A 23,123-nucleotide genomic window follows, 5' to 3' on the forward strand; every position below is an offset into this window, starting at 1 on the left:
CCAGTGGTCATGTGGAAACCAGTCACACATACTCCAGTACTTCATCTGTGATGTTCATTCTCACCTTCCTCATGCATCTATAAGGTCATTTGAATTCAGACGCCTCCAACAGATCATGTACGGTAGCAACAGTCCCTATAAGAACGGGTGAATTCATTTTATATTTCCTTGCATGTTTTATATCAATGATAAAAAAAAGGTAATTGCTGGGGTTGAACCCATGATCACAATGTTATTAGCAACCCTCATTTTGACTGGAGACATTCTGCAGACCTGTCCAATGAAGAACAACATATTGGATGGGACTGAAGGCTCACAGTGATGTGAAGAAAAGCAAAGTACCGTGACCGGATTCAAACTGGAATTTCTGTGGCTACAACGCAGAGTACTAACATCGACACGATCACAGCGTCTTGGAAACATCTTTCTTGAGCAATAGAGACAAAAAAGTTGTGATGAAATGTGTGGCATGCACTGAGTAAATATTCCTCTCATGGAGTCAAACAGTGTTTCATTTCTGCATCATGAATGTAAGATTGGTTGAACATGTGTTTGTTTGAGGTTGTGGTGGTTTGAAAAGTAAAAAGTCAAGTCATCGTCTTCGAGCTTTCACCCACCCGCAAATATAATGGTGTTTAGGAAGGAAGATTTACTCCTTTAATCCATTTGAAGTGGCGTTATGAAGATTTAGATTGGGCATGTGAAGGTTCAGAACAGCTTTTGGTGCTCATATTGACTGGAGACGATGGTACAACAAGGCTCCCACGTGCCTCAGAAGGAACAAGGGATGTCACCGTAAGGCCAGGTGGGGTACTCGGATGAGGGCATCGACGAGGAAGAAGATCCAGAGTCGCCCATCGGGATGGTGGGTTGTGAGCACATTTTCTCCTTAGTCACAGACAACTGGTAAGTTTCACTCCACTCTCACTTGTGTTCTTGTGCCCACAGCGTCGACGTGGCGAGCAGCGCAGTCTCCCAGGATCAAGAAGCCTGAGGAGGCCACCCTGAGGGAGCTGTGCTGCCTTGAGACCGAGAGGGGACAACATTTAAAGTCAATAAACGAAAGAAACTTTTGATGGATAATCAAACAGGAAATGACAACATGAAAACTTGTATGAGTGTTGTGTTCAGAGGAACCTGTGAAGAGTGAATGCTCAATGTATTGTAATAATGAAGGTTCAAGCCGCATCCTGAGTATGACTGAGTCCACCACCATTTGAACATCTTATCTCTCAGGCTGGCCAGGCCTGGATGATGTGGGTCTGGCCCTGGACCACAGTGCCCAGTCTTGTTCAGAAGGGTCAGTCGTGAACAGTGGTGCCAACTCCCCAGCATAGGAAGTAGCTGTGGCCCGCCCAGAAGTAGCTAAAAGTAGCTAGACGAGAAAGCGGTCCAATCCAAATGTGGGGGTATTACATATATATTACATATTGGTGTTATTACATATACACCTATATATATTGTTGGTTTGTTAATTTTTTTAATTTGGTTTTTATTTTTTGGATTTTTTTTGTTGAGCTGTAGTCCAAGATCTACAGCTTGCTTTATTATTTTGTTTTATTAATACACAAAAAAACTTTTTATTTTGTGTATTGTTGCCAGGGAGTGGTTTCAACCATCCTTTAAATTCAGGATAGGTTTCCCACTCCCGTCTGTACTTTTGTGTATGCACTTTTGGTTGTGGCATTGCAATTGAATACAAGAGGAGAAAATAGAAATGCTCTAAAGAATGAGAGGAATATGCACATGACGACAAAAACAGACAGAGGAATGACCAGACTCTGTGGCGATCTAACGAGATGGGAGGAAGCAGAGGAGAGACTGGTGAGTGTGTGTGTGTGCACGCGCCATGTCTGTCTGCCTGTGAGTGAGAAAGAGAGTAAAAGCGACAGTCCACGCTGTTCTCCGCCCCTCTTTGTCTCTCTCTCTTAACGGGGAAAGAGAAAAAACGGCGCAATTATTTTTTCCCCCTCCTGCGATCTTGGAGCCTCTGATCACCAAAAAAAGTCGCTAGATTTGTTACTAGTCGCTTTTGTCTAATTTTCTCGCTGGGGGGTCCAGAAAGTAGCCAAAAATAGCGACAGTCGCTAAGTTGGCAACACTGGTCGTGACGATGAAGGAGTCTTTCTTTTTGCCCGGACATTATGGTATTCCACGTGGTGGGTCATATTCCAAAGGGAGGAGGTGCCACCATGAGTCCTGATCAGGACCACATGTTAAGAATCAAGACGCCGAGCGGGACCCAAGTGCAGTGGTGAAAGAGTCACAGGAGGCAGGAGCGAGTTAATACAATTATTTAATGACAAGATACAAAAATATATAACAAAAGGCGTCACCGAACCGGGAGTAGAAAACAGAAAACAAATCCAGAGCGTCACCAAGACTGGGAAGAGTCCACAACAGAATGAGTCCAAATGAAACGTGTCACCGAACCGGGAGAAAGAATGCAAGAGTAACAGGAGAGCAAACACACAATGAGCAATAAAATAAACTATCGAGGTCGTCAAAACGAACGCTCAAGTTGGGATTAACAGATACAAAACCAAGAAGCCACCTGGAGCAGGTAGGGAGTCAAACTACAAAAACTCATAACACCAGCGTTTAGAAGTAGTTAAACAGAAGATAATTTAAACGACGGATAAATGTACGACCCCCCCCCCCCTTAAAGAACACCTCCAGGTGTCTTACCCGGTCTGCTGGGATTCAGACGGTGGAAGTCGCTGAGAAGCCTCTGATCCAACAGGGAGCCGGGGACCCAGGAATCTTCCTCACAGCCAAAACCTTCCCAGCTGACCAGGTACTGGAGGCCATTACCGTGCCGTCTCACGTTGACGATGCTTTGTACTCCAATGGATGGATGGTCGTCGGAGACAAGGGGAGGAGGAGGCTCGTTGTTGGGACTGGCAGAACTTGGATGTGGAGCTTGGGTGCTTTGGCTTGAACAGGAGACGGGGGTTCTGAAGTTTGGAAGTCTTGGCTGGTCTGGGTTGGACGACGAGCTGGGGTTCCCGGGCACTTCTGGCTTGGAAAGTGCTCTGGAGAGCTCCTCGGTGGTCCGACTGGAAACAACTGGAGTCTGAGCGGTGCAATGCGGTGAGTGACCTGACGAGGTGTACTGCTGTCCATCGCCCAGAGAGAGTGAGGTGAGTCCAACCTTGGTACGAGTCATGGGAAAAGAACGAGGGATCTTGGGACAAGCAGGACAGGTGCCAAGGACATGACCAGCCACACCACAGTATAAACATAACCCGTGAGCTAACCAGTATTGACGTGCCTCAGGTGACAGACGAGTTCTTCCCACAAGCATGGGTGTCTCGGTCTCTGGTGAGTGACCTGAGGAAACGCACGGTTGTCTCTCACGCTGAGAGAGAGAGGTGTATTTAATGTGGGTGCCAGTCACAGGGGGAGAACGGGGTGTCTTGGGACGTACCGGGCAGGTGCTTAAAAAATGACCAGTAGCACCACAATATAAACACAACTCATGATCGAATCGGTACTGACACACCTCAGGGGAGAGATGAGTTCTTCCCAACTGCATGGGTTCCTCTGGCTGTTCAATAATAACAGGGGGTAACCTCGGGACTTGAACAGCACATGGAGCCAGAGGAACAGAAGAGTGGACACCGGGTCATGACTGCCGACGGCGCTCTTTAATGTCGGTTGTCAATGTGAATAGCGAGAGTTATCAGGTCCTCTCATGACTAGGGTTTGTCTCGAGTCGGGAGGTGGTCCTGGATCTCACTATTTAGGCCTCTGATGAAGGCAGATTCAAGGGCCGGTTCGTTCCAACCACGGAAACAAAGAGAGTACTCTGAAACAGATTCTGACTCGGGATTCTGCTGGAGATGCTGTAAGCGATGGGAGGAAGGTCCCCATCTTCATCCTGTGCGGGTCCCTCCAGATCCTGGTTCCAGGCAGCATGACGTCACTCGGATCACAGGTCTGAAAAGCTGCAGACGAAGACTGACACGGACCGTGGCATTTTCGTGGGTGACTGGCTGGTGCCTGCTCGGCCTCTCAAAGAGAAGAATAAGCATTACAGCAAGTCCGGTGGAACACCGGTCACTGGTCACACAGAGTACACAGTCCTGCAGATCTTCCCCTGACAGAAGCCACAAGGTTCCCAACGGATGCTCTTCTACATGTCGCCCCCCCTTGTGACGGAAGATGTACCAAAATAAACGGTCAATATAACATCCTGGAGAAAATCAAGGTCATCGAGATATACTGTGGTATTCTCATGGACATCTTCCAGTTGTCTTAAGCTCTGCCCATCCACAAGGACAACTTGGTTCAGTCCCTCCAGAACCTTGCGGCCATTGTGAGTTGAGGAAGTATTTTCCACTGCTCACAGGGATGATGCGAGAATGACAACAAGAAAGTGGTAGGGTCCTGTGATGAAGATGAGAAGTCCGATAGTAGCCCGGGAATTGGGAAGGAGTGGCACAGTAGAAAACCGGATGTCTTGTTCCGTACAAACAAAATCTGTAGCAGGCGTGGATATCTGAGTCCTCGCAAGGTGTTCGAAACTCACCAGGGTCAGAATCAGACCTCACGGCCCCAGACTCATCACAGCAAGTCACCAGCACGCAGACATTCCAGAGCACCTTCACCTCGGCGCGGCTGGAGGGAAGAAGCCGCTCTGATGTTCCTCCAGTGAAACTAGACTAGTATAGCTCGCCGTGCTAGCACGTCTTTAGCTCAGCAGCTCGGATCAGGTTCCCAGGCATATCTATATCAGGCTGTTATTGACCCGAGTCCTCCAGAGGTCATTAGGGTCAGAGAGGGACCCACCTGCTCGTCTGGACCCTAACACTTCCAACGACCTTGAAGCAGCTTTTGTTCACTGCCTCTTGTCAATAAGGTTTCTGCTTTGATTCACTTGGAAATTCTCATTCCCTCTCTTTTTGCTTCCTTTAGTCTCCTTTCTCTCATCTTCTCACTTTCTTTGAATTGTATTTTCTCTCATCTGTTTTTGTCATCTTCATGGGGTCTTCTTCGTCATCTCCTCATTTAATTCTTATTCTGATTCCGTCTTTATTATTTTCCTCTTTTATTTTCATGCCAAAAGGTAAAAAGAAATTCCGAAAACCGAAGTGAGACTGATGTTTGGTCAGTAGAGGGCGCCAAAGCTAAAATAATATTCTAAAAAACTCTGGTACTCTTGCAGAAACTAGATTGACACGTCATGACACAAGAGTTTATTACAATGTGAGGTGTGTGAGAGACCCGGGTGAATGGGTAACTCAACAGTGCTAATAAAGACCTTTATCGTACTGCCTCCTTGAGAACTTGAACCCTTGCTGAGATAAATATTGTGTAACTAACTAACATTATTTATTCTGCTGTTTAATTTGATCATGTCCTTATCATTGCTCCTCTTCATGAAGGCAAATCTTTCCATCTGAGCCGTGGAAGTAAGTTCATTTCAACTTAGTTTTGAGTGCGACACTTTGAGACGAAGCGTGGTGTGTCTGCAGTGTTGGTACATAGATAACAAGTCGTTCCATCCATCAATGAGTTTCTGCCAGTTGCTGCTGCATCCTGATGCTGCCACTCACTCTATTTCATTTAAAGTCATTTTTAGCTATCATACTATGACTTGTTACTAATTACCCAGCTGTATTAAATTGTATTTATTACAGCCCGCCACATTTCAAGGCAGCCAATCAGAAACAGGCAACAACACAGTTATACAGCTATAAGAGCGTGACCTGCGCCGGTTACAGTCATTCTCTATTGTCCAGATGCAACATGCCTGAACCAGCAAAGTCCGAACCCAAACGGAAGCAGTGACCAAGACCACCAGCAAAGGGGGCAAAAAGAGGAAAAGGGACGGTCTGATCTGCGGAGCCTGGCTTCAGTGGTTCCATGATCGCAAAGCCAGGATAGCGCATTCAAGCTAGGTGGTTGGCTGTGTGCATCCTAGGCAGACCACAGCGTCGATCACAGAGTCACTGATGGACAAAACCCCTGCACTCTACTCCTCATCTGTGGAAGAGCAGCTTCTGATGGAAATGAAGTTAATAAACTAGACACTGCTGTTTACTAATAAACAGCTTGTGAATGCACCGTGGAGTGAAGGCCTGCAGCTAAGTTTGAAGCTTCCAACGGCGTCTCTAGCTCAAAAGTCGGCCATGTTATACCTCGGAGTCTGTGGCTGCAGTTGGACCAGGCTGTGTGAGCTCCGGATATGATAAAGGGAGGCCAGTGATAGGAGGCGCAGCCACAGTGGTGCCCTCTTTATAGGAGCTAGATTACATCACAAACATTATTATCGTGCTATTTTTCAGAGACAGGAATAGCTTCTCTGTACGTCAGTGATCAAGCTGAGTTTGTCAATACCTTTGATTCTTTTAGAATGTAATGTTGATCTTTATTTTCTAGTTTGGGATTTTGAAATGTCATACTTGGTAGGGACCAACATTGGAGTCCACACATGCAACGACAGGTGGAAGTCAATGTATTATTAAACCCTGTTTCACCTGAGGGTAATAAACAATAATGAAGTCAATATCCAGACTATCAGGAAGGAGGCAGCATCATGTGAACTCAGATCGACAAACCTAAATGCAGGAGGAAGACAACCATCCAAAACACATGGCTCACCTTAACCAGGACTCTTGCCCAAACTGAAACACAGTTATTTTAAAGTTTTCATCCTCAACTTGAGGCTTGACCTTTGAGGTCTGACAAGACGGACCCTACAAGCAATGATAAACCAGGAACACACACTCTACACAGCAGCAGACTCGATCGGGTCACACAGGGTCACAGAAGAAGTCTCAGAGGTCCAGTCAAGTCCAAACCCAGCGTACAGAGGCCCAGTGAAGGAGGTGAAGAAGGTGTGGAGGTGGATCCGAGCACCAGAAGAGAGGCTGTAGAAGGACACAGATCCAGCTGGACAGTCCACAAACACTCCCACTCTCTGAGAGTCAGAGCTGGACCAGATCTCTGTAAACGATCGATAGTAGCAGACGGAATAACCTCTATAGTCAGAGCAGCAATTTCTTATCATGCATGTAAAACATGCCAGAGAGGAAAAAAACATCACACCTTCAATCGAACATGATCCATTAAAGGAGTCTGAATGCAAATGACCCTGTACGTGCATGAGAATGAACATCACAGATTATGTACAACTGGTGTCCACATGAAGACAGTTTTGTTTAGATTCACACACATTCTCAATTGTATCATTGCAGGTGAATTCAAAGCCTTTGTTTCCCCTTCAGGGATTGAGTTTGACAGCCCAGTTGAAACACAATTTAGTATCCATAAAACAGTGTACGTCCCTGGGTGGGCTCGAACCACCAACCTTTCGGTTAACAGCCGAACGCGCTAACCTATTGCTCCACAGAGACATGGAAGAGCAATCTAACATCTGGATCAAACGTTTGTAAACATGTTCCATACGGTCGAGCCCTCAGGCCACCATTGACTCCCAGTGTGGGAAACTGACGATCATTTTGGTCAGCTGCTCTCTATTGATACCTATCGATTGATTGATCAAATTCATTGCAGGAACCTCATCACGCTAAAGTTGAAAGATCATTCTGGAACAAGCCCATTCACTAGTGTGATATAGGGCAGTATGGTTACAGAGGGTGCACAGAAACTAAAACTCTAAAAGGAGTCCCTCAGATGGGGCTCATCTGGGTTTCGTACCTGGCACCTCTCGCACCCCAGGTCACCTGCTGAGACTTTCACTCAATGTCTCCTAATGTGGTATTGAGAAAGGAAACATTTGGCTCAGAGAACAGTATAAAAACAGTCCACTTACTCAAGGTTACTCGAAACTTGATACATGTATATTATGTTGTTAGGTGTTTATCACTGTGAGTTTGTTTCTGAAATAGACAGTCACTCAATTCCAAGACTCCTGCCCCGTCTCTGACGTGGCTTGACAGCTGTGTTGGTGAGATATTTCATTTGATCTTTTTTTTCATTCAAGTTTCAGTTTCCTCTTTCCACAGGCTGTGATCAAATAGGGTCTATACCTGTGTGGGTTTGAACCACCAACCTAACAATTCATATTCTTTTTCCAAGATTTCAAGATGGTTCAAGAAATCCTCTAATTTTGGAACTTTTCTCTCTTCGGTGGCCCGGCTAGCTCAGTCGGTAGAGCATGAGACTCTTAATCTCAGGGTCGTGGGTTCGAGCCCCACGTTGGGCGCAGTATTTTATCTGCCTCTAATCTGGGTGGTCTACATCCTTGTGTCCACACGATGCACCTACTGCAGAGGCAAATCTTCCCTTCTCTGTGTGATGTTTGTGTCTCTGTCACACAAACACAGAACTCCAAAACAAATCAATGTAGTACATATACCAGGACTGTAGGGACGCTGTAATGCTCGAGCACGACGCATGTCCAAATCAGGCCCGTGTGGTAAATATTAGCACTGCTGCATAAGTTACATTCAGTACTACTTGTTGTTTTCCCCACAGGAACTGCAGAATATGGTCCCACAGTCTAACTCAACACAACAAAAGTTCAATACACGTTTGACTCTTTTGTCGGAGTTCCAAATCACAGGTGGTTTTCTCCAAGATGCTGACTTCAATGAAGATTTGGACAAAATTAAACGACAAGAAAAGCCAGATATTTTCAATATATTAGTTGCTTGTGTCTGTATTTGAGATGGTGTTTTTTGTCCCATGGTTAGGAAGGTTTATCACCTTGAGTCTGGCGCCTTTGACCGCTCGGCCATCCTGACAACTGACCTTCAGAAGGTCGTCAGCAGCTGCATAGAAACTGGAATAACTAGTTAAAATCTGCAAAGTTCAGCAAACACAGCTTTGAGCAATTTTTTTGGACTGTTGATATTGATTGTTTAAATTATATTTTGCTCTTTTGATCTGACATTTATGTAGTAATTAATGTACTTTTGCTGCTCAACTGATGATTTTGTTTTTGCAACACAAACCTTTTCACAAATGAAAGCAACATCTTTGTCGTGTTACGGTGTGTGAATATAAAAGTAGTGGCCTCATCATTACATTTAAGTTTACAAATAGAAAATCCATTATTACACAGCATCACCAGGTGTCACTGGTTAATCGAGGATAAAACTACTTTGAGAACAAATTATATTAGAGCATCAGAGTGCAGTTTAAATAGCATCAGTTTATTGGTTAGGAACAAGGATTGTGGAGTCCCATTTAAAATGAACACAGTGTTTTCAACGGCCTTGTTCCTTCCTGGTTCTACATACATTTAAAATGTACGAGTTGTTTTATCAAGCAAAACAACAGCTGACTGAAATTTGCATCATTTGGACCCTTCATTTATTACATACACATCATTAACCGTAGCTGAGATTTGGAAGAAACAAGGAGCAAAGTTTTCAAGGGTCAATACTTCTGTATTTCTGAAAATCTGTCCATCCGATCTGTGAGAAACACAAAACCAAAAAAAATAAGGGACCAGAGAACATTCAATCAGGATTATGGCATGTGTGTGCATTTACTGTAAATGCATTCCATTTCTATGGTGAATGTGTTCGTGTTGTGTGGACAGCGGGTGATACACTTCTCAGGGCGTCAAGTCAGGGCAGAAGGAACCACAGAAGCAGTGGGATGCAAGCTTCGGTTTATTCCACATCAGCATAACATCGTCTCATCGCTTGGCATCGCTATCCATCAAATTGTTCAAAGTACAAACACAATAAATAGAGGCTGGATCAAGGGCGTTCCTCATACCAGATAAACATCGTCACACACGTGCACGCCCACATTTGTCCTCCAGGCTTAGTCGCTGAGACAAGACCTTCAGGGAGCTCCAGAGAAAACAGACATCCCTGTCTACACCCCAAGTCTTCTAGCCGCTCCTCCATTCGGACACCAGAAGTCTCATGCTCATACTCTACTACGGAATGGTACATTCGTACATGATACTCTCGTACGTAATCTGTGATGTTCATTCTCACGCATGTATAGTGTCATTTGCATTCAGAAGCGACAGATCATCTACAGTAGCAATGATCCCTTTTTGAACGCATGAATGGGACGTTAGGATGTAGACAACACATACAAGGTAGATAAGATAAGATAATGTGCACAACAGAACTTGAATCTCAGATTCTTCATTCCACAGAGAGTTGTATCCTTAAACCTCTATATGAGCAGGCCGGTTAGCTCAGATGGTTAGAGCGTGGTGCTAATAACGCCAAGGTCATGGGTTCGATCCCCTTACTGGCCATTGTTTGATTTTAGAAAATTCCACCGACTGGTAATTTTAACAGGAAGACCTTGCCAAAAGAAAACTTTCCAGCCGTCATCATCGTCCTCAAAGCTGACCTGAAGGGATGGTTGAAGAAAAGACGTTCGAAGTCAACGTTGAACAACCGGGACACGAATTTGGGGCTTGTCGTCAGTCTCGCTGGATTGACTAAAGAACACCAGCTGCTTGACATTGGTGTCAACAGGGCATACAAAGTTGGACTGCGAACTGTGTGGGAACAGTGGATGATAGAAGACGAACACACGTTCACCAAGACAGGGAGACAATGCCGAACAACATACGCCTCTATCTGCCAGAGGATCGTAAATGCCTGGCCTGATATATCAGTCTCAACTGTAGTCCAAGCTTTCAGAGAGGCAGGAATCATCATTGAACTGCCAGACAACAGCAGCGACACTGACTCGAATAATGATGACTTTGACCAGACGGAGTCGGGCATGTTGGATGCTGTATTCGCCCGACTGTTCAATTCAGACACTGAAGAAGAAGAATTCCAGGGATTTGTGGATGAGGAATGAACTGATAAAGTGAGCTTTTCCTGTTTCTCTTTACCACTGAACAAGGTTGGTCATATTGTGAATCTGGACATTAAAGTTTGAACAACGTTGAGTTATTGGGTTATTGTTATATTGTTATTGCTTTGCACTGTTTTGAGACTTCCTATATTCCAATATATATATTTATAACTATATATGTGTCGTTTATTCAGTCTTCACAACAAAGATTCCCCAGTGCGTGGCATACAGCCTCTATTTAATGAGTCACACCTGTGTGTCCCTACCCATCATCCCACTGGCTAAGACACCACACCCCCAAGCACCCGCTACAGTATGCCGATATATGGAGTCAGTTTTAAAATAGGCCATTCATTCAAGGTGCGTCTTATAATCAGATGCACCTTATAGTGTGGAAAATACGGGAACCTTCAGTGAAACCAGTGATTCTTCTGTCGCCTCTGGGACTCTGCACCTGCTGGCACTCTACGTTGTGTCTGCTTGGATGCGTGTGCAGCGCGGAGAGAAAAGACACTGGCCAGCGTTCGAAGATTCTGTTTTTTCGAAACACGACTCGCATTAGTCCACCACAACCACAAAACAAACAACCAGTCTTTCATTTACAAAAAAAAAAAAATGAAACACTATTGTTTGACTTCATGAGAAGAATATTTACTCAGTGCATGCCACACATTTCATCACAACTTTTCTCGTCTGTATTGCTCAAGAAAGATGTTTCCAAGTAGCTGTGATCGTATAGTGGTTAGTACTCTGTGTTGTGGCCGCAGCAACCCCGGTTCGAATCCGGGTCACGGCACTCTGCTTTTCTTTTTTTTCATTCAAATCTGCAGGTGCAAGTTTTTTTGTCAAACCGATCTGGAGCACACAGTGGAACCAATGGGGTTAGTTTGATGCTGCTTGTTTGGTTGAAACAAATAGCTGCACCCACATGGCCCTTTAGGTATTTAGTTTGACGCCCCAGATGAAATATGAATTAGTGTCAGTAGAAGAGAGAGAGCTGCTGACTTCCATGAAGATTTGAACTGACAGAATGAATCTACATCAAAAGTCATATACTTATGGCTTAGTTTAACCAGTTTAACCAGTAATTCTTCTGTCGCCTCTGGGACTCTGCACCTGCTGCCACTCTACGTTGTGTCTGCTTGGATGCGTGTGCAGCGCGGAGAGAAATGAGACTGGCCATCAAAATCCATATATTAGATATAAGATATTTTGGGTGCTTGTGTCTACATTTACCGAGGTGTTTTTTGTTCAGTTATTTTAACTTAGGTACTTAGTTTTTTTATTATTTATTATTCTTTGGTGAGGAATTGCAGTTGTGGAAGATCACAGAAACTGTACGCGATACAAATTCTGATAACATTCAGGATTGTTGATGCAAATGCTCGCCCCTAAACTGGATACTTTTTTCTCTCTCTCATGACATTAGAATCTGTATATATCAACACTGTATTTGCCAGGGGAAATAAATGTGACAGATTTTAGAAAAGTCTTCAGCGCTTTAGAAGCAATGAAAGAGAGCAAGAATGGGAAACGTGACCTTACAATGGGGCAGAGAAAAAGGTTTGTCAGAAGTGGGATTCGAACCCACGCCTCCATTCAGAGACCAGAAGTCCCGTGGTTAGGAAGGTTTATCACCTTGAGTCTGGCGCCTTAGACCACTCGGCCATCCTGACAACTGACCTGCAGGGAGTGTGGAGACGATGTGGTTCCATCTTCTCAAAGCACTTCATGATGGTGGATGCCAGTGCAACGGGGCGAAAGTCGTTCAGACACGTGCTGGTCGGTTTCTTGGGCACAGGAATAATTATGGCATGAAACATGGGGGGACGACCGCCTGGATCAGAGAGGTGTTGAAGATGTCTGTGAGCACTTGGACAGCTGGTCTGCACATTCCTTCAGCAGTTGTCCAGGAATGTTGTCAGGGCCTGCAGCTTTACTTGCGTTCACCTTCCTCAGAGTTCTCTGCACCGTAGCGGTGTCCAGTCTGAGCGTCTGTTCGTCAGGGTGGGGGACAGCTTTCCTCGCAGGCTTGGTATTAAGAGCTTCAAACCTTCCAAAGAAGTTATTCAGCTCATTGAGGAAGCTGATGTCGTCACGGCAGGGAGGGGGAGGGGCTTTATAGCCTGTGACCGTCTGGATGCCCTGCCACAGTTGCTTGGTGCTGCTGGCATTCTGAAAGAAGCCTTGGACCTTCCGACTGTGGGCGTGCTTTGCTGCCCGGATTTCGCGATTCAGATTCGCTCTCGCTGATCTGAATGCCGTTCCATCTCCAGATTTGACGACATTTCGCTCCCTCAGTCTATCACACACCTCTTTCGTCATCCAAGGCTTCTGATTGGCCCGAGTGACGATGGTCTTGTTGACTGTGACTCTCTCCATGCACCACTGGATGGAGCCAGTCACCACTGACGCGTACTCCCCCACGTCTGTTTGCTGATTGCAGTCCATAGCAGCATCCTTGAACATGCTCCAGTCAGTACGCTCGAAACAGTCCTGAAGGGCTGACATGGCTCCCTCTGGCCACACTCTCACTGTCCTCACCACTGGTTTCTCTCTGATGAGCAGGGGCTGGTATGCAGGGACCAGCAACACAGAGAGATGATCTGAGGAGCCGAGGTGAGGACGAGGGACAGCTCTGTACGCCTTCTTGATGTTGGTGTAGACCAGGTCCAGGGTGTTCTCCCCACGAGTAGCGAAGTCCACATGCTGGTGTAAGGCTGGAAGCACAGTCTTCATATTGGCCTGGTTAAAGTCCCCTGCCACAATGAAGACACTCTCCGGGTGTGTGGACTGCACGTCGCTGATGGCTTGATGGAGGACACTCAGGGCCTGTTTGCAGTCAGCGCTTGGAGGGATGTACAGGGCCACCACTGTGACGCTGGTGAAATCACGGGGCAAGTAGAAGGGTCTACATTTCACAATCAGAAACTCTATGTCCACACAGCAGTGACTGGAGACCAGAGTTGTGTTGATACACCAGTTGTTGTTGATGTAGATGCAGACACCCCCGCCCCGGGTTTTACCTGTAAGCACGTGGTTCCTGTCCGCCCTGAACACTGTTAGCCCTTCCAGGCTAATGGCGGTGTCCGGGACAGAAGAGTTCCGTGTCTCCCTTCGGGTGTTCAAGTCCAGTTTCAAATAGTCCAGTTTGTTTTCTAGCGAGCGCACGTTAGAGAGCAGGACCGACGGGAGCGGCGAGCGGAACGGGTTAGCATTTAGCTTAGCACTTAGCTTAGCCTTAATTCCGCCGCGGCAACCGCGCTTCTGCTTCCTCTCGCACCGCTTCCGATGTCCCCCGTGATGATGATCCCTGCTGCTGGGGAGGGGCTTCGCTCTGCTGTAGGTTTCTGAATCTGACTGGCGGGGCTTCGCTATGCTGTAGATCCTTGGATCCGACCGGTGGAACAGACCGAGGTCGTGTAGCGTCGTCCGTGTCTCCGCGCTAACGGGATAAAAGCCGTTGAAATCCCTCAGATTAATGATCGTTTGCCGGTCATATCCTAATAAACGCATTGCGCCGTTTCCACTGTTTGTTCGTTCGTTCGTTGATTGTTTCATTTTCATTGTATTATACATACATTTGGCTTTGTTACCGGGAGCCTCAGTAGCCGCTGCCTGACAAGGCGCCGCCATCAAAGTCAATGATGCAAAGTCAAACATGCAGTGAGATGAGGTTTTTGGCCGACTCAGTTTGGCTCCTCAGCTTCTCTATTTCTTTAAGTCCATGTCAGCTCAAGATATGTATCTACTCAGTTCCACTCCGCACATAAATTGATGCATCAGTCAAAATATAGCAGTTGTGAGTGTTATGAATGTGGGTTGGAATACTTGAGCTTCATTTTCTAAACGTTGTGATGTCTGCCTGCCCAAGGCATTTGCAGCAAGGAACACAATTGGTGGCAATGGCCATGAAAATGCATTGTCCTTCATATGGTACCTGAAGGACACGGAGCATGGACTGTGCTGATGGACTTGAAGGAGGTGGTTGAAATAGTACTGTGCCCGGTATTCACGGAAGAATCAATTCAGGATTTGCACAGGAAGATACTGGACCACCGAAACATTTCAAACTCCGGCCTCAACATCATGACATTGAACACTACCCTGACCTGATAGGGTGTTCTGGCACCGTTGTTCATTTATGGAGCGTAGGATTTGAGGGTAAACACCGCATTTTCTTTATATATATAGATACAACTGTGAAACTTCTCTCATGTTAACTGTTAAATACATATATAGTCACAGTTAACATAATATCATTGGCCAGTATGGGGATCGAACCCATGGCCTTGGCGTTATTAGCACCACGCTCTAACCATCTGAGCTAACCGGCCAGTTGCAGGAGTTATTGTATTGCTGTTCTGGAGATAAGGAGAGGAGCGAGGGAACAAGTTGAACAAAGGACCTTTGGTGTTGAAGTCCTGCATAAATGAAGAAGAGAAAGATCATCACTGAGGCTCAAAGATGATGAAGGAGATAGTCAGATGTGGCAGTGGAATTAGGGCTGATCAGGGATTGAACTCACAGTTGCTGCATCGAAGCTAAAGTTCAAACATCAGTCTCTGACAAGTACCATGCATTAGCAGTCAGACCATGCAACAACAGCTGTTGACCGTAATACATGACTTTCATGGTTCAGCCAATATTGAGGGACTCACTAGTAATCCCAGCTCCACGCTGTGGAGAAGATAGTTTTCAGAGGTGGTTTTATTGAGTTGCTCAATGCGCTCGCTGCATGGAATAACTGAACACATTTTCAGGCACATGCTTTGGTTCCTGCATACAAATGAAATGCTGTCAAATATATCTGTAAAAACACTCAAACACTCTGAACTTTGCTCTTTGGCAACCTTAAATCACAGCATCTACTCTGCCTCTCACTGAGGATGTCCAGAGACTTCACAGACATCTGGTAAAGATGCTGATGTGGCATCTGAAAACTTGGCAAAGACGCCTTCGCCTAAATTGTTGTTGTGGGGTTCCTGAAGAGAATGAGTTCTTGTTTGCCAGACCACAATGTCTGACCTCTGATTGTTTGAGGACACAACCCAGTGAGCCAAAATATCCAAATTATTACTGGCTGTGGCAAAAGGGTCTCTGGCGAATCTTCAGGGGAAATTGAACGAAGGTTGCCATTTCACTTTCTTATTGATTGCTACTGTCAAAGTGAGATTTACAATGAAGTGATTCTGCCTCACGATGCAGCTGCTCGACCGGACCTTCTTGTGTGCGCTACACCTCCAGAACCTCGCGAACAATATGGCATTCCTGGCAGCAGTGTTCGAACCGAAGGGCTTAGTGAAGGAGCAATTGGAGTGTACTCAGACGACTGCAGCGGCTTTTCCAAAGATGTCACTCACTGTCTCCATGGACGGAGTTAGGATCCGCTCACTTTCCCAGATGGCAGCGCGCAATATCTGGCTCTCCAGTACAACGCTGAAGGAAGCAGATAGACAGACTGGTTGGAGCACCCAATTCCAACGACACCCTGGTGCGCAAAGGTTCTGGAGCTGCTGGAGAGACTTGATCTTGTTTTTTAAAGCCAACCATGTCCATCATTAGAGGGAACTGAAACAATGAAAGGAGGAAAAAAAAAGAATCACCATAACCTCCCTATTCTTAATGGAATTTAGCATCACAACATATACAGTATGCATTGGGAAAATATGAACATAAACTTAATATTGGTTCTGGACTCAAAAGTTGCAAAATACACAGAAAATTATGATTAATAAAAGTGTAATAAAAACATTGATGACGACTCAACTTCAAAAACTTTTGGCGTGGAAGGAATGAAAGTGTCATGACCTGGATTTGAACCAGGGTTGCGGCAGATTACTGACCACTATACGATCACGGCTGCCAGGACCCATGTGTCTTACACAATAGAAGAAGCCACCTCACCACATTTCTCTCACATTAGTGTTGACCAGAAAAGTTATGTGGCATGCACTGCAGAAATACTGTTCTCATGTTTTACTTTTGCATCATGAATGAAAGATTAGCCCGAGCTAGCCAGGAGTCGAACCTGGAATCTCCTGATCCGTAGTCAAGCGCGTTATCCATTGCGCCACTAGCCCTATGTTTTGTTCAATTCCATGTGAACTGACTTGAGTGAAAGTTGGGTATCAGATGCCTCACAACATTCCAAAGCAGTTCAACCCCAGTGCCAGAATGAAAAGAAACTTTCTGTGCTTGAATCCTTGAAGCCTTGGGTGAACCACCTCCTGACAATGGTGCCTCCCCTGCCATCTAAGTTTGACTCGCTTAGCTCAATACACATCGACGGATCATCAATTGAACTCATATGACGTCTCTGTCCGAAATGATTCCTAAAAGTCTGCAATCCTCAGAGACTATCCCATGAGCCCAAGAATCCACTTTTGAAGGGCAACTTCTAATCTTTTCATCATCTGCCTTTCAATGATGTATCAATAAATCAACTGCAAAACAGATCCAGCCACATATCAGGTCCCACACCAGGACTCACAATCAACTGATGACAGTCTTCACACACCTGGTTGGTGAAAAGGAGACTGGTTGGGACAAAAACCTGCACCCACTGTGGCTCTTTGAGGACCAGTGTGAGACCCCTGGTCTCGGGTGTCTCTCTCTCTTACCCACTGTAAAGGTAGTGTTAGCATTTGTCCATGAATCTTTATCTTTATTTGCATCAATGTATCTTGAAAAGTTGACTCTGGCTAGCAGGCCAACTTCTGAGGACTCAAGAGAGGAATGTGTTACAATGTCTGAGTGATTTGGGTGGAACAAGAGGCAGGTGGCATGTTGAGTCCTCCTCATCCATCTGGGCTGCAGAGCCTATGTGCAAGACAGAGAACATCCTATCGTCCATTGTGTCAGGACAATGGTGTGTCCAACCTGGATTTGAGCAAGCTAAAATGTTGCACCCAACGTGGGGCTCGAACCCACGACCCTGAGATTAAGAGTCTCATGCTCTACCGACTGAGCTAGCCGGGCTCCATGGTGTGTTGTCTGACTGAGAGAACTTCGACTTTCTAGCCAGTAATCGGATTAAGCTGTTTACATTCAAATTCAAAAATGCACAGCAAATAACATGATGAATACAACACTTTAAAAACGCATGTGCTGAGTCAAGACAACCACACAGCAACTGGTTCAGAGTCACATGCTTTAAACAACTCCAGTCAAAAGTGCAAATATACTGTAAACTATAGTTGGCACCATTTACTCTTTGCCCACAAAGATCTTCAGGAATAATTCCCCGAATAATCCCTTCGTCCTTTTCAGGCATTGTTCACAATATATTTAAGGTTCAGATTTAGAAAGAGTTATGTGTTTACGTTTTTTCCTTTCATCACACTTCTTCTTGAACTTAGTCATTGTCCAGCCTTAACACTGCAGGTCCTGAGTTGCAATTGTGATGAGATGTCTCTTTGCAATCCTCCTCATGGATGGGAATGTTGCTTCATGTATTTTCTACCAAAGAAGTGGGTCTCCATTCCATGCACTTGATCTTTCCACTGAGTCACACTGCTTTTCATTGACCGCACAAGCCTCGTTGGCGCAGTAGGCAGCGCGTCAGTCTCATAATCTGAAGGTCGTAAGTTCGAGCCTCACACGAGGCACTGTCTTTCTGAAAAGTTATATGGATTTCCATTTATTTAAGTTTTGGGGGACAAGCTTTGCAACATGACTCCTACCACGACCTTCATTTATGGTATGTTTCCACGGAGCGGTATGTGTCCATTGTCCCCTCTTCCCAGACATCAGGAAAGTTGTGGATGATGTTTGCGACCGACACCAGCACGATGTAGGACGGACGACTCCAGAACACGAGAAAAGTCTCTTTTGTGCTCTGATCACTTATATGTGTGCAAAACAGGTCATTGACGTCAGAAGACGGTCACCAGTTCTCAGATGTTAATGAAACAATGATTGTGTTGAAGTGTTGGTATGTTCAAAGGCTGAACAACAGAAGCAACGTTTCTGTTGTTTCAACATCATATAATTGTTGATTTCATGGTGACAATGCTGTGTTTTAGCAGCTAAATGTTGTGATATCTGCCTTGCACGACCACAAACTTCACTCCTGTTTTGTGACAGCTTTACACTTCCAAATCCCAGCTACAGTTAATGATGTGATCACCCTCTTCCTAAACTACCTCATTTATTCCAGGTACGTCCCATATGGTGTCGCTGTTTGGCCCCTGGTATGGGAACCACATCGGGACGCTCCGATCGATCAGTCACCATGATCCTGATCAAGCCATAAACCCCTTTGGGTGGACTCCTGTCCCATAGGTCGTCGTATTCCTAGTTCTTGCCCAGGACAACCAGCGTTGACTATTAGCTTGGAGCTTCTGACCTTGTGCTGCCACTTTGACTGAACATGTGTAATACGTGCTTTTGACAGAGATTTGAATGCAAAACACTGACACAAGATTTCAGCATCAGAGCGATTCACTGTCACCATTGGTATTTATGTCCAACTGTTTTGGGACACAAGCTTTGCAACACTACTAAGTGATGCGAGCCATGTGACAACACAATGTCCATGTGATCAGTACAATGAGGTTTGGGACAAAGAAGTGGAAGACAGTGTTGATCGATGCAGAGATGAAATGGTGGAACCTTTTGCTCTCATTCTCTTTATTCATTTATTCCCTAAAGCACTGCTACCATCTTTCTTTCACACTCTCTCTTTGCTGAAAAACACATAGCTATCACTGACTTCAGTCACACAATCCTTCTGCACAATCTTCAAACCTTGAAAACTGAAAGCGTTTGTTCACAGATCCGCATTTTCTTGTGTATCAGCATGTCTCTGTGGCGCAATAGGTTAGCGCGTTCGGCTGTTAACCGAAAGGTTGGTGGTTCGAGCCCACCCAGGGACGTGACCTGCTTTATCTTGCAGTAAAAACTTCATTCATGTACTCACTCTGACAGACAGGATGTTGATCAAATACAGCCCTTTGTGACAAAACAGGCGTCACCAAACTGTCCCAGAGAGGGCTGCAGGTTTTTCTTCCAACTGAGCACAGACAGTTTAACCAATCACGTGTCAATTTGGAGACCCCAACTCTTAACCATCGTTCCATGAACATATGTGAACCTGGGATCATCTTCTGTTATTATGATTATTATTATAAATATAATATCCACACAGACAGTCCCTTGTCCCATGATCATAGACATGGTTCATCATACCTGAAGCTGTGTGTGCATGGTACTACTTGTGCTGTTTGAGCATTTGATTTTGTAAGTAGCGATTGCTTGAGCACCGGCTCCGCCGTCTTCAACCTAGCGTCCACAACAACTTGGGGACACTCCACCTCGACAATTGACCTACTTTGGGGATGTGTTCGAATCAGGCAGGTGACTAGTCACAACATGAGCAAGCAACCAGCGACTGACGATTGGCGCGACTGTGACTGAAAAGTAGCCGGCGGTGTGAACGTACCATCAGTGTTCGACTTCTTCATTACACAGAGAGTTGTATCCTTAAACACATTTAGTTGCAGGCCGGTTAGCTCAGATGGTTAGTGCGTGGTGCTCATAACGCCAAGGTCATGGGTTCGATCCCCATACTGGCCATTATCTTATTTTAGAAACTTCCACCCGAATGTATTAAAGGAACGAAATACTGCTTCTCACGACAGTTCTCGCCTGCCAGACTAATGGCCAGAAACTTCCATCCATAGCTATTTTCAGTTACAACTATTTGTAATTGAAAATAACCTATTTAAAGTTATTAAGGTTATTTTAAGATTAAATAACCTATTTAAATAAACAATTTCTATTACAACAGTAGCATATGAATCCATCTTGAAATCTCGATATGCATGATGGAATCTGAAGTGATGGGTTGATGGTTCAAAGCCACACAGGGATAGCACGCAGTCGTACGACTTCTCAGAAACGCCTGGATAGCTCATTTCCGGAGGTGTTTTTTGTTACTTTTCTTTTCAGTTGCAAGTTATTTTAACTAAGCTACTTAGTTATTCTTTATTATTCTCCGGTGAGGAATTGGGGTTAAGGAAGATCACAGAAACTGTACGTGATCCAAATTCTGATTAGATTCAGGATTGTTGATGGAAATGCTCGCCCCTAAACTGGATACTTTTTTCTCTCTCTCATGTCATTTGAATCTGAATATATTTGCACTGTATTTGCCAGGGGGAAATAAATGTGACAGATTTTAGAAACGTCTTCAGCGCTTTAGAAGCAATAAAAGAGAGCAAGACTGGGAAACGTGACCTTACAATGGGGCAGAGAACAAGGATTTGTCAGAAGTGGGATTCGAACCCACGCCTCCATTCAGAGACCAGAAGTCCCATGGTTAGGAAGGTTTATCACCTTGAGTCTGGCGCCTTTGACCGCTCGGCCATCCTGACAACTGACCAACAGAAGGTCGTCAGCAGCTGCATAGAACCTGGAATAACCACTTAAAACCTGCAAAGTTCAGTGATCACAGCATTGAGCAATTTTTTTGGATTATTTAAATTATGTTTTGCTCTTTTCATCTGACATTTATTCAGTAATTAATGTGCTTTCACCGCTCAAATGATGATTTTGTTTTTGCAACACAAACCTTTTCACGAATGAAAGCAACATCTTTGTCGTGTTACGGTGTGTGAATATAAAAGTAGTGGCCTCATCACTACATTTAAGTTTACAAATAGAAAAGGTTTATTTCTATCCATTATTACACAGCAGCACCAGGTGTCACTTGTTTATCAAGGATAAAACTACTTTGAGAACAAATTACATTGGAGCATTAGAGTGCAGTTTACACGCTCCATCCACAGCTCCTTTTGGGATTCAGTTTGACACCTGCGTATTACAGGTATCAAGTGGGTCCACATTGACACAATGGGTAGAAACGGTTTTGAATTCAACCTCCAGTGTTCATGTGGAAACCAGTTACACATACTCCAGTACTTCATCTGTGATGTTCATTCTCACCTTCCTCACGCATCAATAGGGTCATTTGCATTCAGACGCCTCCAACAGATCATGTACGGTAGCAACAGTCCCTATAAGAACGGGTGAATTAATTTTATATTTCCTTGCATGTTTTATATCCATGATAAAAAAAGGTAATTGTTGGGGTTGAACCCATGATCACAATGTTATTAGCAACCCTCATTTTGACTGGAGACATTCTGCAGACCTGTCCAATGAAGAACAACATATTGGATGGGACTGAAGGCTCACAGTGATGTGAAGAAAAGCAAAGTACCGTGACCGGATTCAAACCGGAATTTCTGTGGCCACAACGCAGAATACGAACATTGACATGATCACGGCTGCTTGGAAACATCTTTCTTGACCAATACAGAGTTGTGATGAAATGTGTGGCATGCAATGTGCAAACATTCTTCTCATGGAGTCAAACAGTGTTTCATTTCTGTGTCATGAATGAAAGATTGGTTGTCCATGTGTTTGTTTGCAGTTGTGGTGATTTGAAAAGTAAAATGTCAAGTCATCAGTGTTGCGGTTTCTGCTCGTAGACCACTTATTCCTCGATCTTCCGTTATCATCAGTAAAATGTTCTGGTCGTCCATAAAAGAGTAATACAACAGTCGTTCTTTGTATTTTCCCTTTTATTCTTCGTATCACACTCGTCTTGCCGTTTTCGCGTTCGGTTCTCAACAACAACCCTCGTGCTGGGTAGAAACCTATGTATGAAAAGTAAAGTAATAAGAAAAACAGGAAGGGATGTGCATGTCCGGTGAATTGTTTCACAATAAAAGTAAACAACATCACATCGACAGGAATATACATCATAACTAAATATGCTATGAAAACACATAATCCAACAATCATCTTCGAGCCTTCGCCTGCCGGCAAATATACTGGTGTTTTGGAAGGAAGATTTACTCCTTTAATCCATTTGAAGTGGCGTTATGAAGATTTCGATTGGGCATGTGAAGGTTCAGAACAGCTTTTGGTGCTCATCTTGACTGGAGACGATGTGCCTGATAAAAGCATCGCCTGAACAGGGACTTGAACACTGTACCCTCAGATTAAAAGTCTGATGCTCTACCGACTGAGCTATCCAGGCTCTGTACATGGGTCGTGGTGTGGAAGCAGGGGACGTTGCGCATCATCGGTTCAACTCACGCTTTGCAACGCAACAGTATTGGTTGAGACTGACGTATCAGCCCAGACATTTACGATCCACTGGCAGATAGCAATTGTACAGGTCTAGACAACTGAAGGATGAGACCACTTAGCTCTGTGTTTGAGTGACAGACAGCAAACAGACACACAAACATAACACATTGAAGGAAAGATTTGACTCTGGGTGCATTGTGTGGGCACAAGGATGTAGGACAATTTCGTCTTTAATTCATTTCCAAAAACTGTACTGAGGC

At 44.8% G+C, this 23,123-nt stretch overlaps 13 non-coding genes across 13 annotated transcripts; 6 read left to right on the forward strand and 7 right to left on the reverse strand.

The window, feature by feature from the left end:
- Positions 1 to 7,290: 7,290 nt before the first annotated feature.
- trnan-guu (transfer RNA asparagine (anticodon GUU)) lies at positions 7,291 to 7,364 on the reverse strand. The gene has a single exon. It is a non-coding gene; the product is annotated as a tRNA-Asn (tRNA).
- A 739-nt stretch (positions 7,365 to 8,103) lies between these two features.
- trnak-cuu (transfer RNA lysine (anticodon CUU)) lies at positions 8,104 to 8,176 on the forward strand. The gene has a single exon. It is a non-coding gene; the product is annotated as a tRNA-Lys (tRNA).
- Positions 8,177 to 10,127: 1,951 nt separating this feature from the next.
- Positions 10,128 to 10,201, forward strand: trnai-aau (transfer RNA isoleucine (anticodon AAU)). Its single transcript has one exon. It is a non-coding gene; the product is annotated as a tRNA-Ile (tRNA).
- Positions 10,202 to 11,482: 1,281 nt separating this feature from the next.
- On the forward strand, positions 11,483 to 11,554 carry trnah-gug (transfer RNA histidin (anticodon GUG)). Its single transcript has one exon. It is a non-coding gene; the product is annotated as a tRNA-His (tRNA).
- Positions 11,555 to 12,324: 770 nt separating this feature from the next.
- trnal-caa (transfer RNA leucine (anticodon CAA)) lies at positions 12,325 to 12,434 on the reverse strand. The gene is made up of 2 exons: positions 12,397 to 12,434; positions 12,325 to 12,370 (listed from the first exon to the last, which is right to left on the reverse strand). It is a non-coding gene; the product is annotated as a tRNA-Leu (tRNA).
- A 2,587-nt stretch (positions 12,435 to 15,021) lies between these two features.
- On the reverse strand, positions 15,022 to 15,095 carry trnai-aau (transfer RNA isoleucine (anticodon AAU)). Its single transcript has one exon. It is a non-coding gene; the product is annotated as a tRNA-Ile (tRNA).
- A 1,673-nt stretch (positions 15,096 to 16,768) lies between these two features.
- Positions 16,769 to 16,841, reverse strand: trnar-acg (transfer RNA arginine (anticodon ACG)). Its single transcript has one exon. It is a non-coding gene; the product is annotated as a tRNA-Arg (tRNA).
- Positions 16,842 to 17,666: 825 nt separating this feature from the next.
- trnak-cuu (transfer RNA lysine (anticodon CUU)) lies at positions 17,667 to 17,739 on the reverse strand. Its single transcript has one exon. It is a non-coding gene; the product is annotated as a tRNA-Lys (tRNA).
- Positions 17,740 to 18,295: 556 nt separating this feature from the next.
- On the forward strand, positions 18,296 to 18,368 carry trnam-cau (transfer RNA methionine (anticodon CAU)). The gene has a single exon. It is a non-coding gene; the product is annotated as a tRNA-Met (tRNA).
- Positions 18,369 to 19,563: 1,195 nt separating this feature from the next.
- Positions 19,564 to 19,637, forward strand: trnan-guu (transfer RNA asparagine (anticodon GUU)). Its single transcript has one exon. It is a non-coding gene; the product is annotated as a tRNA-Asn (tRNA).
- A 626-nt stretch (positions 19,638 to 20,263) lies between these two features.
- On the forward strand, positions 20,264 to 20,337 carry trnam-cau (transfer RNA methionine (anticodon CAU)). Its single transcript has one exon. It is a non-coding gene; the product is annotated as a tRNA-Met (tRNA).
- A 690-nt stretch (positions 20,338 to 21,027) lies between these two features.
- Positions 21,028 to 21,137, reverse strand: trnal-caa (transfer RNA leucine (anticodon CAA)). The gene is made up of 2 exons: positions 21,100 to 21,137; positions 21,028 to 21,073 (listed from the first exon to the last, which is right to left on the reverse strand). It is a non-coding gene; the product is annotated as a tRNA-Leu (tRNA).
- Positions 21,138 to 22,737: 1,600 nt separating this feature from the next.
- Positions 22,738 to 22,810, reverse strand: trnak-uuu (transfer RNA lysine (anticodon UUU)). Its single transcript has one exon. It is a non-coding gene; the product is annotated as a tRNA-Lys (tRNA).
- Between the last annotated feature and the right edge of the window lie 313 nt (positions 22,811 to 23,123).

The sequence above is a fragment of the Synchiropus splendidus genome, chromosome 10, assembly GCF_027744825.2.
Source record: "Synchiropus splendidus isolate RoL2022-P1 chromosome 10, RoL_Sspl_1.0, whole genome shotgun sequence".
Lineage (NCBI taxonomy): Eukaryota > Metazoa > Chordata > Actinopteri > Syngnathiformes > Callionymidae > Synchiropus > Synchiropus splendidus.